Source organism: Nipponia nippon, unplaced genomic scaffold, assembly GCF_047370975.1.
Source record: "Nipponia nippon isolate SJK-2023a ecotype South Korea unplaced genomic scaffold, ASM4737097v1 scaffold_74, whole genome shotgun sequence".
NCBI lineage: Eukaryota > Metazoa > Chordata > Aves > Pelecaniformes > Threskiornithidae > Nipponia > Nipponia nippon.
Window position 1 is genome coordinate 265,868 of NW_028262396.1, and position 14,589 is coordinate 280,456.

General features: G+C 53.2%; 1 pseudogene; it reads right to left on the minus strand.

Annotated features, from left to right (window-relative positions):
- Nucleotides 1–11,305: 11,305 nt before the first annotated feature.
- On the minus strand, nt 11,306–11,921 carry LOC148050689 (olfactory receptor 14J1-like; annotated as a pseudogene).
- Between the last annotated feature and the right edge of the window lie 2,668 nt (nt 11,922–14,589).

A 14,589-nucleotide genomic window follows, 5' to 3' on the forward strand; every position in this document is an offset into this window, starting at 1 on the left:
AGCTACCCCCGGGGATCTTGGAGGCTGTGGACGCCTCTGTGTGGGCAACTGCATCAACCCCTGGAGGGAGATGTTAGGCAGAAGTTGAAACATATGCAGGAAAGACCTCGGTGTACTGAGTGTGTAAGAAGTCTTCATTTTCATAACTTGGACGCTGGTCTGTAAATTCTCATTCTTGTTTCATGGGCCATGGACATGGACCAGCAAGCTGGTGACGCTTTCTCTCCCTCTGTGTGAATACAGGTTTATACATCCAGTCTCTTTTCATGGGTAACATTTGAGTTTGCTCCAGTAGCCCCTGATTTGATTCCTCTCCACTCTTGGCTGTTTTCCTCTAGAGTCCTGCTTTGAGGCACAAAGGCCTGGGAGAGCTTGCTGGTGATAATGGAGACAAAGAGCACACAAAATATCTCAGATCTGTCTCTACCTACTCTTTAGCAGTGGTCCCATATTAGCTTTGCTCCTTCTTTAGCTGTCCCTGAAGTAGTAACAGCTTATTACGATGGTCTTGAATTGACTTTCAAGTTTCAAGTGTGTTAGCAGCTGTGCTAAGAAGTTCTCCCAAGACACTCCAGAAACTGCCTGGGCTGTTTGCATGCTGCTGTGTTCCTCTTCCAGGAAATGCCAACGTCATTAAAGACCCCAGTGAGACCCAGGCTTCTACATCCAGAGACTTCCTTGCGGTGCCTATCAGTCTATTCTCCCAAGTAGCAAGCGATAGGACAAGAAGAAGTGGCCTCAAGTTGCACCAGGGGAGATTTAGATCGCATATTAGGTAAAATTTCTACACCAAAAGAGTCATCAGGCATTGGAACAGGCTGTCCAGGGAAGCTGCTGAGTCCTAATCCATGGAGATATTTAAAAGACATGCAGTGCTTAGGGACATGGTTTACTGGTGGACTTGGCAGTGTTAGGTTTATGGTAAGACTCGATGATCTTACAGGCTTTTTCCAATCTAAATGTTTCTATGATTCTATGAGTCTATGACTACGCCCACTTTCTCACCCTGACTGAGGGTTCCTTGTCTCCCACCACGATGTCACAACTTCACTGGCGCCTCCTCTGACCCTCACTCACCAGGGCTCAGCCAGCTTTTCACTTGCCCCAGTAAGGAGCTCCAGACATCCAAGCAGCTTCTTCACTTTGAGGAAACCCAACTCCTGATCCTTCCAGGCTGTCTGTCCTGAAAAGTCTGTACCCATCCATCGCAGCACCCCAAGCTGCGTGACTTGTCCCACCATGCCTTGGCAGTTAGTCCATCGATGTCAAAAAGCACAGGCTCCAGCTCGTCCTGCCTATGCCCCTGGCTGAGGCAACGGTGCCCGTTTGGGCTGCAGCACTCAGCTGTAGCACCAGGCCAAGCTCTGACTTGTCTTAGGGAAACCTGGCACCAAGTGTCCAGGACCCCATGTGGGCAAAGGCTTGGCTTCAGAGCAGAGACATGCCAGAGGGGTTGGCAGATGGAAACATAAAGCTGAAATTGAATGCTAAGAGAGTGAGCAGACTGCAAGGACAGAGAGAACCAGGGCTGGGAAGGGCAGCCCTGGCAGGAAGCGGGTTATTTGTCAGTGGTGTCTGTGCTGCCCCTTAGGACCTTTGGCGGAGGTGAAGCTGGTCTCCAGGAATGACAAGGTGCTACTGACAGGCCAGCTGTGAAAATGGTTTGTCTGTTCCTTGACTGTGTTTTCCTGGGGGGTGAGTAAAGGTTGATGGAGAGTAAAAAAAGAAGTTTGAAAGGGTAGGCACATGCATGGAGACCCTCAAAGTGATGTTTCTCCTAACCATGGACTGCCCAACATCCACTGGATAGAGAAGGGACAGGCCTTGCCCCACTGCAGAGCTTGCAATCAGTTCCTTGCACCAAGGCACCGAATCTGCCTGCAATGCTGCCGGGTGTCTGACACACGCTCACTCTGAATGGGGATGGCTTTCCTGTACAGGACCATCGCTGTCCCTGCCAAATGCCTGTGGCTGCGTGTCAGAGCCTTGGCACCTCACATGACATTACGGGCCTGGAATTGGCATTACACAGAATAACTGCCCTGAATTTGATCAGGCAATGTGAGAATGTTCTTGACGCCACCACCATTAGAGTCAATGGAGATCTAGTAAACGTGGCTGATGAAAAGACAGTGGGAAACTTAGCTCTGCCTATGGTACATGATGCCATTTCAGCAGATGAATCCCTTCATAGGCTGCCCAGAAGGTAACAAATAGAGACAGGTTCTATCATCCTAAAAGGGGGCATCTGATGTCATTTCATTTGGCCAAAGATTCCCCACCAGCCTCCAAGAAGATGTCCCCAGATGCTGCCCTGTCTCTCAGCATTGCTCCACGAGGGCTTGCAGCTGGCTCCATGTACCTTGGAGCACCTCTGGAACTTCAGGGGTCACCAGGTCTTTGCATCTGAACACCTCAGTCCTGGCCTCCATCTCCATTCATGAGCAGGGGAGCTGAGCCAAGGAGCTCACATGCAGGTGCCTACTGTGTGCACACCTGAACTGAGGCAAGAGGAATCCCACCTCCTGTGGGTTTCTGCTGTGCATGGGGGAAACTGAGGAGTACAGACATGAATGGGGGCTGAATCCCTTCCCTCAGCAATGGTAAATGAGGTCATTCCCTGTCCTTGCCTGGGCGTCCTGCCTAAAGATGGGACAATGATAAGGTGATTCTTGGACCTAACTCTTCTTCAGATGGGAGAAATGACACTGGTGGAAAGCAGCGTCACTCCCCAGCTGAGGGAGGGAACATGAGTGATGCCTTCAGCCGGTTTCCCAGCAGGTTCCCCTGGAGCCCCAGGGACACCTGGAGAGAGCCCAGAGGGTCAGAGAAAGTGCTGCCTTGGGCTGGGCCTCTGCTGCTGAGCTGGGCTGGGCTCCTGGCATGGAGGGAGCTGCTGGCAAGTGGGCAGCACTGCAGAGAGACAGCTCTGCCCAGGAGCAGCTCCTCTGCAAAGGGCAGCAGGGCTGAGGGCATTGCCTGCAGGCAGTGAGAGGAGATCTGTGAGGCTGAGAGAGCTTAAAGGCAGTTGGGAGTGGGAGGAGAGCTCACTGGGGGAGAAATCTTCACAGCCCTCTATGTGGTAAGTCTCTGGGTGTAGGGCAATGCAGCTTCAGTTCCTGGGGAGATCATCAAAAGCTGGCACATCCCACAGCCTATGGGATCTGTCAGTATTACTCTCTTAGTTTCTCTAATGTAGAGGAGAAGGATGTGCTGCAGAGCACAGCTTCCCTGCTGCACCATCAGAGGGACAGAACATGACGGCTGCCTTCTCCCAGGGATGGTTGTGGAGGTGTGCATATGGGTGTTCAGCCAGGGGTGCCCAGGGCCGTCCTTCAGAGCAGGGTCCCAGCACCCCAGGGGCTGTGTGCTGGGGCAGGGACTCTGCCGCCTGCCAGGGTCAGCACTCAGCCTGCCCGGGGATCTCCCAACGGTGCTGCAGGGAGAAGCTGTGGGTGGAAGGAGTGACCCCTGGCAGGGCAGGGTCCTGCTCTCGAGTGGGTGCTGCGTAGGTCAGGGCTGCTCACAGCAGCAGATCACTACAGGGCATTCCCAGGAGAAGACTTTCCAAGAAGCAGAGCAAGGCAGGGGCTACCCAAAAGGGAAGGATCCTGTTCTTTCAGTCTTCTACTCTGGGTTGTCTGGGTGGGCAATGGGACACAGAAATTCATCTCTCAGTTCTGGAGGAGGCACTGAAATTGCAACTCTTTTACTCTTCAAAGTGAATAAACCAGGCAGTATCAGAAGTCAACATACCGTGGCTTACAGACAGCATCAGTATCACTTTTCCAAGCCTCATCAGGTTTGATCTGAGGTTCCCATCAGAGCCTGCACACACAGAGAGGCCCCTGGGCAGTGCCCTGCTGCTGGGAGGTGTCTGCAGGGCAGAGCTGAGCACACAGCAGGTGGGATGGGCTCTGTGAGCACTGACAGGGAGGAGGCTTGGGGCCAGAGAAACAGCTCCTGGCAGGGACAGCTCCAGGCAGCAGAGACAGGGGCAAGGGGTGGGGGGAAACTGCAAACAAGCAGTGGGGGAAGGTGCTCTCCGGCAGCTCTCTTGTTGTCTTTCACTGTAGATGTCTTCTGGGCATTGTCTGCTGGGTGGTGCTCGGGCTCTCTCTTCAGAACATGTCATCTTTGGGATCCCTGACTCTCTGCTTTGCCTGTCCTGCTGGGCTTGCGAGCTGCCCCCAGAAAGGCACAGCTCCCCTGCAGGATCCTAGGGAGTGCTGAGCCTTTCCTTGGGGCTTGGCACTCTCCTCTCAGAATCCTTTGCTCCTCTCTGTGAGGGTTCCTGTCCTGCTCTCTTCATCGCATCTCCATCTCTGGGCTGGGACAGAGATTACAGATCTGCCCATTGAACCAGTGCTCCCCTGCTGCCATACAAGTTCAGTTGTTTGGGGTTTTTAAAGAGAAATCTGTGTGTGAAGTCATCTTCAAGGCAGCACAAGTGAAAGGGCAGCACAGATGGGAAAAAAGACTGGTGGGCAGAGAGAGCTCAGAGCTCAGAGAGATTTGGCTGGCACTCAGGAATAAAAGGAGAGTTATGATCTGTGGAAGAAGGGGCAGGCAACTCAGGAGGACTACAAGGATGTTGTGAGGTTATGCAGGGAGAAAATTAGAAGGGCCAAAGCCCAACTAGAACTTAATCTGGCTACTGCCGTAAAAGGCAGTAAAAAAATGTTCCTATAAATACATTAGCAACAAAAAGGGGGCTAAGGAGAATCTCCATCCTTTATTGGATAGTGACAAAGGATGAGGAAAAGACTGAGGTACTCAATGCCTTCTTTTCCTCAGTCTTTAATAGTCAGACCAGTTGTTCTCGGGGTACCCAGCCCCTTGAGCTGGAAGACAGGGACGGGGAGCAGAATGAAGCCTCCATAATGGAAGGGGAAATGGTCAGCGGCCTGCTACACCATGTAGACACACACAAAGTCTATGGGGCCAGATGGGATCCACGCAAGGGTACGGAGGGAGCTGGCAGAAGTGCTCACAAAGCCACTTCCAATCATTTATGAGCAGTCCTGGCTAAGTGGGGAGGTGCCAGTCGACTGGAGGTTAGCAAATATGATGCCCATCTACAAGAAGGGCTAGAAGGAGGATGTGGGGAACTACAGGCCTGTCAGTCTGACTGCGGGGCCAGGGAAGGTTATGGACCAGATCATCCTGAGTGCCATCACATGGCACGTACAGGACAACCAGGGGATCGGGCCCAGTCAGCATGGGTTTATGAAAGGCAGGTCCTGCTTGACCAACCTGATCTCCTTCTATGACAAGATGACCTGCTTAGTGGATGAGGGAAAGGCTGTGGATGTTGTCTACTTGGACTTCAGTAAAGCCTTTGACACTTTTTCCCACAGCATTCTCCTGGAGGAACTAGCGGCTCATGGCTTGGGCCCATGTACTCTTTGCTGTGTAAAAAACTGGCTGGATGATGAGGTCCAAGAGCGGTGGTGAATGGAGTTCAATCCAGTTGGTGGCCGGTCACAAGCGGTGTTCCCCAGGGCTCAGTATTGGTCCTAGTTCTGCTTAGTATCTTTATCAATAATCTGGATGAGGGGATCGAGTGCACCCTCAGTAAGTTTGCAGATGACACCAAGTTGGGCAGGAGTGTCAATCTGCTAGAGGGCAGGAAGGCCCTACAGAGGGATTTGGCCAGGCTGGATCGATGGGCCGAGGCCAACTGTAGGAGGTTCAACAAGGCTCAGTGCTGGGTCCTGCACTTGGGTCACAACAACCCCATGCAACGCTACAGGCTGGGGGAAGAGTGGCTGGAGAGCTGCCTGGCAGAAAAGGACCTGGGGGTGTTGGTAGACAGCCGGCTGAATATGAGCTGGCAGTGTGCCCAGGTGGCCAAGAGGGCCAATGGCATCTTGGCTTGTATCAGGAATAGTGTGGCCAGCAGGACTAGGGAAATGATGGTTCCCCTGTACTGGGCACTGGTGAGGCCACACCTCAAATCCTGTGTTCAGTGTTGGGTCCCTCACTCCAAGAAGGACATCGAGGTGCTGGAGCGTGGCCAGAGAAGGGCAACAAAGCTGGTGAAGGGTCTGGAGCACAAGGCTGGTGAGGAGCGGCTGAGGGAGCTGGGGTTGTTTAGCCTGGAGAAAAGGAGGCTGAGGGGAGACCTTATTGCTCTCTACAACTACCTGAAAGGAGGCTGTACTGAGGTGGGAGTTGGTCTCTTCTCCCAGGTAACAAGCCATTGGAAAGAGGAAATGGTTTAGATTGGCTATTAGGAAAGATTTCTTCAGCAAAAGGGTTGTCAAGCAGTGGAACAGGCTGCCCAGGGAAGTGGTTGAATCCCCATCCCTGGAAGTATTTAAACGACACGTGGACGTGGTGCTTAGGAACATGGTTTAGTGGTGGACTTGGCAGTGCTACATTAACGATTGGACTCGATGATCTTAAAGATCTTTTGCACCTTAAATGATTCTATGATTCCATGATTCTGTAACACTGGAGCTCTCCTGACTCTGCACTAAGCTACAAATATCTGAGCCCTTTTGTATGTCCTGTCTCAAGACTCTTACATTTTCAGTCATAAAAATGAGGATTTCTATCCCTAAATAGGATACCCACTGGTTGTGATGGTGGAAAATAAAAACCTCAAACAAAATTATTATAAAGACTTGCTAAGCCTCTTTTCTGCAGCCCACACTCTTCAGAGTCATGAGTGCAGATATTGAACTTTTCCGTTAAAGGCGGATTACGTCTGACATCCCTTGAGAGCAATGGAGCTGTCACAAACCAGCTCCCATGCAGCCACTGCAGCAGAGCAAAGCTGACTCCTCAGCAGCACATGAGCAGAGGTCCTGCTCGGTACACCACACTCAGCCAGCGCAGACCAGAGAAAGGAAATGCACTTCACTTGGAGGGTATTGCGATGAAAACTGGAGTGGTTTTGCTCAGAGGAGTCTGTCTTGATTTTAACCTGTCCTTTCATTTTTTGAGCAGTGCCCCCATGTCAAGAAACAGCAAATGTCCAACAGCAGCTCTGTCACCCAGTTCCTCCTCCTGGCATTCGCAGACACACGGGAGCTGCAGCTCTTGCACTTCTGGCTCTTCCTGGCCATCTACCTGGCTGCCCTCCTGGGCAACGGCCTCATCATCACTGCTGTAGCCTGTGACCACCACATCCACACCCCCATGTACTTCTTCCTCCTCAGCCTCTCTGTTCTTGACCTGGGCTGCATCTCCACCACTGTCCCCAAAGCCATGGCCAATTCCCTCTGAGACACCAGGGACATCTCATGCTTGGGATGTGCTGCCCAGCTCTTTCTGCTTTTCTTCTTCCTTGGAGCAGAGTGTGCCCTTCTCACTGTCATGGCCTATGACCGTTTTGCTGCCATCTGCAAACCCCTGCACTACGGGACCCTCCTGGGCAGCAGAGCTTGTGTCCACATGGCAGCAGCTGCCGGGGGCAGTGCTTTTCTCAGTGCTCTCCTTCACACTGTCAATACATTTTCCATACCCCTCTGCCAAGGCAATGCTGTGGATCAGTTCTTCTGTGAACCTCCGCAGATCCTCAAGCTCTCCTGCTCAGACGCCTACCTCAGGGAAGCCGGGCTCCTTATTTTAAGTTCTTTGTTAGCATTTGGGATGTTTTGTTTTCATCGTGCTGTCCTATGTGCAGATCTTGAGGGCCGTGCTGAGGATCCCCTCACAGCAGGGACGCCACAAAACCTTTTCCACGTGCCTCCCTCACCTGGCCGTGGTCTCCCTGTTTGTCAGCACTGCCATGTTTGCCTACCTGAAGCCCCCCTCCATCTCCTCCCCATCCCTGGATCTGGTGGTGGCAGTGCTGTACTCGGTGGTGCCTCCAGCAGTGAACCCCCTCGTCTACAGCATGAGGAACAAGGAAATGAAGGATGCAGTGTGGAAAGTATTTGATTACAAGCTACTTCATATTAAGAAGGTGCCCATTGTCCCACTCGGGCTCCCACAGTATCACAGGAATAGCCTGGACTAACTTTTCTTCATACGTGTCTTTACTTTTCCTTTGTGGGATATTAGGGGGGTTGGTTTGTTGTTCATACCTGTGATAATATTATTCTTGGCCTCCTACCTGCCTTTTCTTGACCCAAAGTCCTCATGTACATATGGATCCAATCTCCCCATTTAGATGAAGTCAATAAAGAAACAAGTAGAAAATCATTTGTCTCAGCTCCCATCTCTTCACATCTCCTCTGGAGCTGGGGGAACAGCCCCAGCCTGCAGGAGGGGTTCAGGAGGCAAATGCCCAGCTACCTCACGGAGGAGCAGCCCTGGTGGGCACTATCCCTCTGCCGCCTGCACGTTGGGGCTGCTGCTTTCCTGGAGCCATGGCCAAGGACAGCAGCAGGGCGTGGCTTTTTCAGTGCTGGTCTCTCCTCAATTCCACACTGTTCTGCTGTGCCCTTTTATTTGTGCTGCCCCTAAGGTCTCGTGCAACTTGTGACAGTCCTGTTATCTGTATGGTGGCATCCCTGTGGCTGAGGGCAGGAGCAGGCCACATGAACCACTCTATCAGAGCTGGTCTCCATGCAAGCACCCTCATAACCAAAGGGGCTCTTCAGGACAGGGCCAGAAGGCTGGGTGCCTCTTCCAAAGCTGGTGTCAGGAATACACCCAATAGGGTTCTCCCTCAGAAGGACTTTTGCTCTTCTGGGGTTCTTGATGGATTCAGGGTGACAATCTGAGAGTGCCACGGTGATGTGTTAGGGACCAAGGCATGGATGAAGACCTCCCTTCTTGGTTGCATATGTCTACTGAAAGAGCAACCGGTCTTTGACTTATCTGCCTGGTGCTGTCCCACCTGCAGTGGGGCTGATGGCAGATGCCATCCTGAAGAGGAACTGAGAGCTGCCAGGAGAGCTCAGGGGATCTCCAGGGACAGTGTGTGAGTCTGGGTGGGCAGTGAGTGGCATCTCATAAAATGAGTGACCATCCAAGGAGGAGTGTCCCAGAGGAAAAGGTGAATGTGAGGAGCCCACAGGCTAACAAGGGCCCTGCAATGCCAGGAGAGGCTGTGAGGAGACAGCAGGCAAAGGGCCATAAGACTGGAGAGTGTTTCAGGGCAACCTCTTGGAAACCCCATGGGCTGGATCCAGTGCAGCCATCCCCTGCCCTGTGTGCCATTAGAGACAACCCGTGGTCCTGCCCAGCCCTGTCCTTGGCTCCTGAGCAATCAGCGATGATGGAAAAGGCCTCAGCAGCAGTGCTCCTGCTCCAGCTGGGTCTGCTTCTGACCCTGACCAGCATGGCCAGTGCAGGGTCACCCCATGGCCCCAGGGCACCACAGCCCCCTCCCTCTGCAGAACAGCAATGCCAGCGTGGGGCCTTGCAGGAACCAGGAATGTCTGGCCAGGCCGGCACAGACATGCTGATGTGGGGAAAGCCTCTCTGGAGAGCAGGGATGACTGTGGAGAAGAGCAAGGGAGCATTTCTGTGGCTGCAGGGAGGAATCCATGAGAAAGAGAAACCTCTTTCTGCAGGCATCCACTTGGGGCAGGCTGCTCTGTCCCCTGGCCAGGACTCCTGTGCTGGTGTGGGGACAGGGGCTGACAATGATGGAACAGAGTCAGTCTGCGGTGGGCGTCTCCTGGACCAGAGACCATGCTTCCTGCAGTTTCCCTAACCTCCATTTCCTCATGCCATGGTGAGCCTCCAGCCCTGGGGCTGATGGGGAGGCTGAGACAGGAGCTGCTGTGCCCTTCAGAGGGGCTGGGGCTGTGGGGTGAGTGCCCAGAGCTCTGCAGCACCCTGTGGCGGTGTCGAGGTTTAACCCCAGCCAGCAACTAAGCACCACGCAGCCGCTCACTCACTCCCCCCCGGTGGGATGGGGGAGAGAATCAGAAGAGTAAAAGTGAGAAAACTTGTGGCTTGAGAAAAAGACAGTTTAATAGGTAAAGCCAAAGCCGCGCACACAAGCAAAGCAAAGCAAGGAATTCATTCACTACCTCCCATCATCAGGCAGGTGTTCAGCCATTCCCAGGAAACCAGGACTCCATCATGCATAACGGTTACTTGGGAAACCAAAACAGTCCGGTCAAGGGGTTGAGCGCATCTGTCACATGCTGCCCCACTGTCAGCCCACAGGCACCACCTCAGTCCCTCTGCGCTGGGTGTTGGGTGTCTCCACGGGCCCTCCCCTGAGCCCATGCAGGGAGATAAGATACAGTTTAATAATTGAAGTACAATAAAACAGAACAGTTTAATAGGTAAAGCAAAAGCCGCACGCAGAAGCAGAGCAAAGCAAGGAATTCATTGACTCCTTCCCATCGGCAAGCAGGTGTTCAGCCATTCCCAGGAAAGCAGGGCTCCATCACGTGTAATGGATACTTGGGAAGACAAATGCCATCACGCCGAACATCCCCCCCTTCCTTCTTCTTCCCCCAGCTTAAATACTGAGCATGATGTCATGGGGTATGGAACAGCCCTTTGGCCAGTCTGGGTCAGCTGTCCTGGCTGTGCCCCCTCCCAGCTTCTTACGCATCCGGCAGAGCATGGGAAGCTGAAAAGCCCTTGACCAGTGTGAGCACTACTTAGCAACGACTTAGCACTACTTAGCAGGAACCAAAACATCAGTGTGTTCTCAACATTGTTCTCACCCTAAACCCAAAACACAGCACTATACCAGCTACTAAGAAGAAAATTAACTCTATCCCAGCTGAAACCAGGACAACATCGCTTGTGCCCTGTACCCCTTCTGTTCCTCCTAATTGAGACAGCCTCCTCCAGGTCCTGGAACCTACCCAGCCCTATCCGCACCCCATGTAGGGTTTCATAGACACCCCTGACCCAGGGTCTGCCAGGGTCTGGACAAGGAGAGAGGTCGAGCAGGGCTGGCCATTCCCCCAGGGCAGGCCCGGAGTCCATCAGGAGGAGGCAAAAATGGCCATGCAGAAAAACTCAGCCATAAACCTGTGAAGAGTGGCCAAATAGGGAGGCCACCAGTGAAAGCTCCCTCCAGTCCCATTCCCAAACACATTACCCTGAGCCCTACTGCCCTCAGCCCATGGAGAACACCAGCACAGCAGCACGGCCTTGTGGGGGCAATCCCTTCAGCCTGTTCCTGACCTCAGCTTTGGAAAAAGAGCCCAACCTCCAGACACCGGCACTGGGGAAACCCCCTTTTATTACAGAGATGTGACATGGGAGGCCACTGTACCATTGAGCCAGGCACATGTGCAAAGACCTTTGGGTCAGACAGACTGGGTTCATGCCTCTGGAGAAGTGGACTGCATGCAGACATTCCTGGAGAAAGAGAATTATCACAGATAAAAAGCCCAAAGCACAGGAGGTTCCCCAGATACATTGGAAATCACTGGTGAAGAGACATGGGCAGCTTATTGCTGCTGAAAGACTACGGATTGAATGAGCTTCTTCAGTGCCTCCTTGAGCTCCTGGTTCCTCATGCTGTAGATGAGGGGGTTCACTGCTGGAGGCATCACCGAATACAGAACTGCCACCACCAGATTCAGGGATGGAGAGGAGATGGAGGGGGGCTTCAGGTGGGCAAACATGGCAGTGCTGACAAACAGGGAGACCACGGCCAGGTGAGGGAGGCATGTGGAAAAGGCTTTGTGGCGTCCCTGCTCGGAGGGGATCCTCAGCACGGCCCTGAAGATCTGCACATAAGACAGCACAATGAAAACAAAGCACACAAAGCCCACAAAGACGCTAACAACAAGAAGCCCAGCCTCCCTGAGGTAGGAGTGTGAGCAGGAGAGCTTGAGGATCTGGGGGATTTCACAGAAGAACTGGCCCACAGCATTGCCTTGGCAGAGAGGTAGTGAAAATGTATTGGCTGTGTGCAGGAGAGAATTGAAAAAAGCACTGCCCCAGGCAGCTGCTGCCATGTGGACACAAGCTCTGCTGCCCAGGAGGGTCCCATAGTGCAGGGGTTTGCAGATGGCAACATAGCGGTCATAGGCCATGATGGTGAGAAGACAGTACTCTGCTCCTACCAAGAAGGCAAAGAGAAAAAGCTGGACAGCACATCCTGTGTAGGAGATGTCCCTGGTGTTCCAGAGGGAATTGGCCACGGCTTTGGGGACAGTGGTGGAGATGGAACCCAGGTCGATGAGGGAGAGGTTTAGGAGGAAGAAGTACATGGGGGTGTGGAGGCGGTGGTCGCAGGCTATGGCAGTGATGATGAGGGTGTTGCCCAGGAGGGCAGCCAGGTAGATGCCCAGGAAGAGCCAGAAGTGCAAGACCTGCAGCTCTCGTGTGTCTGTGAATTGCAGGAGGAAGAACTGGGTGATGGAGCTTGTGTTGGATGGTTGCTGCCTCTGGGCATGGGGTCCTGTTCCTACAGGAAGGGTTAATGATGAGGAAATGTCTCTGAGCAAAATCAAAGCTTGCTTTTAGACCCTCACTCTGACACACTCTGCCCCATCCCCCACCCCCCCACTTCTTTTCCAGGAGACCTTCCTTCAGCTCTGTGGCTGCAGCTCTGGCTGAGTGCGCTGTGAGGAGCAGGGCCTCTGCCCGCTGGCTGCTGAGGACTCAGCCCTGCTCTGCAGCAGTGGGTTCATGGGAACGGTGGGGCAGGGGCCAGTCCTGGTGTTCGACTTTCTCAGATGAAACTGCTCCTAGTGCAGAAGGGCCTGTCAGCATCTGCACTCCAAGTGCTAAGGAAAGGGGATAACAGAAGGCACTTCGGGAGGTTTGGGGATTTTAATGCTCCACCCCCATCTCACCTGGGCAGTTTTCTTGGATTTCAGAAACCCTCAGCATTTCTTCTGCACTCAGGGAGAACAGAGCGAGTCCTGATATCAAAAGGATTGCCTGGGGCTTAGTGTAGAAGGAGGGGAGCTGGTCTGTCTCTCTGTCTTGTTCTCAGTTGCCGTGGGCTTGTTCTTCATGAGACGGAGGGTGATCCCACTGTTTTGCTACCCTGAAAAACAACCAGACTTTGCTGAGAACAGAAGTATCCCCCACAGACCACTAAATGTCTCACCCTTTCTCAGGGTCTCAGCACCCCACTTCTAGCCCAGGACACACAGGGCTCATTTCACCACCCCAACAGCATTTCCTCCATTGTAGCATCTCTACACTTCTGCATGGGGCTTTCAGATAACAAAAGGGTGCTAGGGGACAGGTTTGCATTCTCAGTGGACATCTCAGCTTGAAAGGACAAAGCTTCTCAAGCAGAGCTTCTCAAGGACACAGCCAAGTGTCCTAACGATACCATCTGATTAAGGCAAAACCAGCTTATTCTCCAGCCCCATAGACCTCATCACCCACAGCCCCACAGGTGAGATGAAAGCTGGAACACTTGTTCCCATGGACACATCTTCATGAGAAGACCCACAAGATCAGTGTGTGACTCTGCAGCTAAAAATTCCCATCCCCGGAGAGTCTGGCAGCAAGAAGATAACAATAGCAATAACACAGACCAGTGGAGAAACAAGGCAAAACACAGTGAGGGTGTGGCTGAGAGAGGCCAGGGCAGAGGCATTGGGGCACTCAGACAGCGTTCCTCTTCCCCAGCTGTGCACGCCACCTCCCAGACACCACCATTGCTGGGCAGCTGTTCTCAGCCCCTGCGCTCTGCAGAGGGAACTGGGCCCGTGGCTGCAGAGCTGCACCACGGCTCTGCTGCAGCTCTGGCTGCAGAGGAGCTGGTTCACGCCTTGGAGCCCCCAGCCCTGAGGGCAGAGGCTTTGGTGGGTGGGAGAGGAGGCAAGGGGGCTTGCTCAGAGGAAGGCATCTGCATTGGAGGGGATCATATGGAGATTTCTGAATTCTCCCTCCCACAACATTTCTGGTTTTACTTTCCTCTCATTCCCAGATCACATCCCTGCTGCCTGGAGATTTTCCTGCTGGGAGGTGTTTCCCTGTCCCATGGCTTTTCCCTGTTCAGCAATCACAGACCCCATCCCAACCTCTGTGCACTTGCCTTGGACCGACAGAAACCTGCCTGTTTGCAGGGCAGTGGCTGGGCGCATGTTCCTGTTTGCAGGTGGAAAAGGGCAGGTCAGAAGAACCCTGATGGGCCCAGCAGAGGTGGTGCTGGTGCTGTCCATAGGCAGAGCAGTGGCTGAGGGTAATTTAGGAGGCTGCTATCAGGAGTTACTGATCACTCAGTCAGGAGTCTCTGTGACTTTTTTAAAGTTGACAGGTCCTTTTCCATTTATCCCTTTTCCACTATCCTCCTCACTCCATGTAGGAAATTGAAAACAAATTGAGGAAATCTTCATTATCTTTATGGCAATCCCTGCCAGGACCTTCTCCTTGAAACCTCCCTGAGGAAATATTCTGGGGGGAAACTGGAGCTGTGAGCAGCCCTGACCCATGCAGCACCCTCTCGAGAGCAGAAGGACCCTGCCCTACCAGGGGTCCCTTCTTCCACCCACAGATTCTCCCCACAGCGCCGCTGGGAGCTCCCCGGGCAGGCTGAGCACTGACCCTGGCACACAGACCGCTGGGGCACAGGGACCCTGCTCTGAAGGACAGCCCTGGGCATCCGTGGCTGTGCACCCGGCTTAACAGCCTTGCAGTCATCCGCAGAGGAAGGCAGCCATCATGCCCTGTCCCTCTGATAGTGCAGCAGGGAAAACCTGCTCTGGAACATGTCTTCCTACTCTACATTTGAGAAGC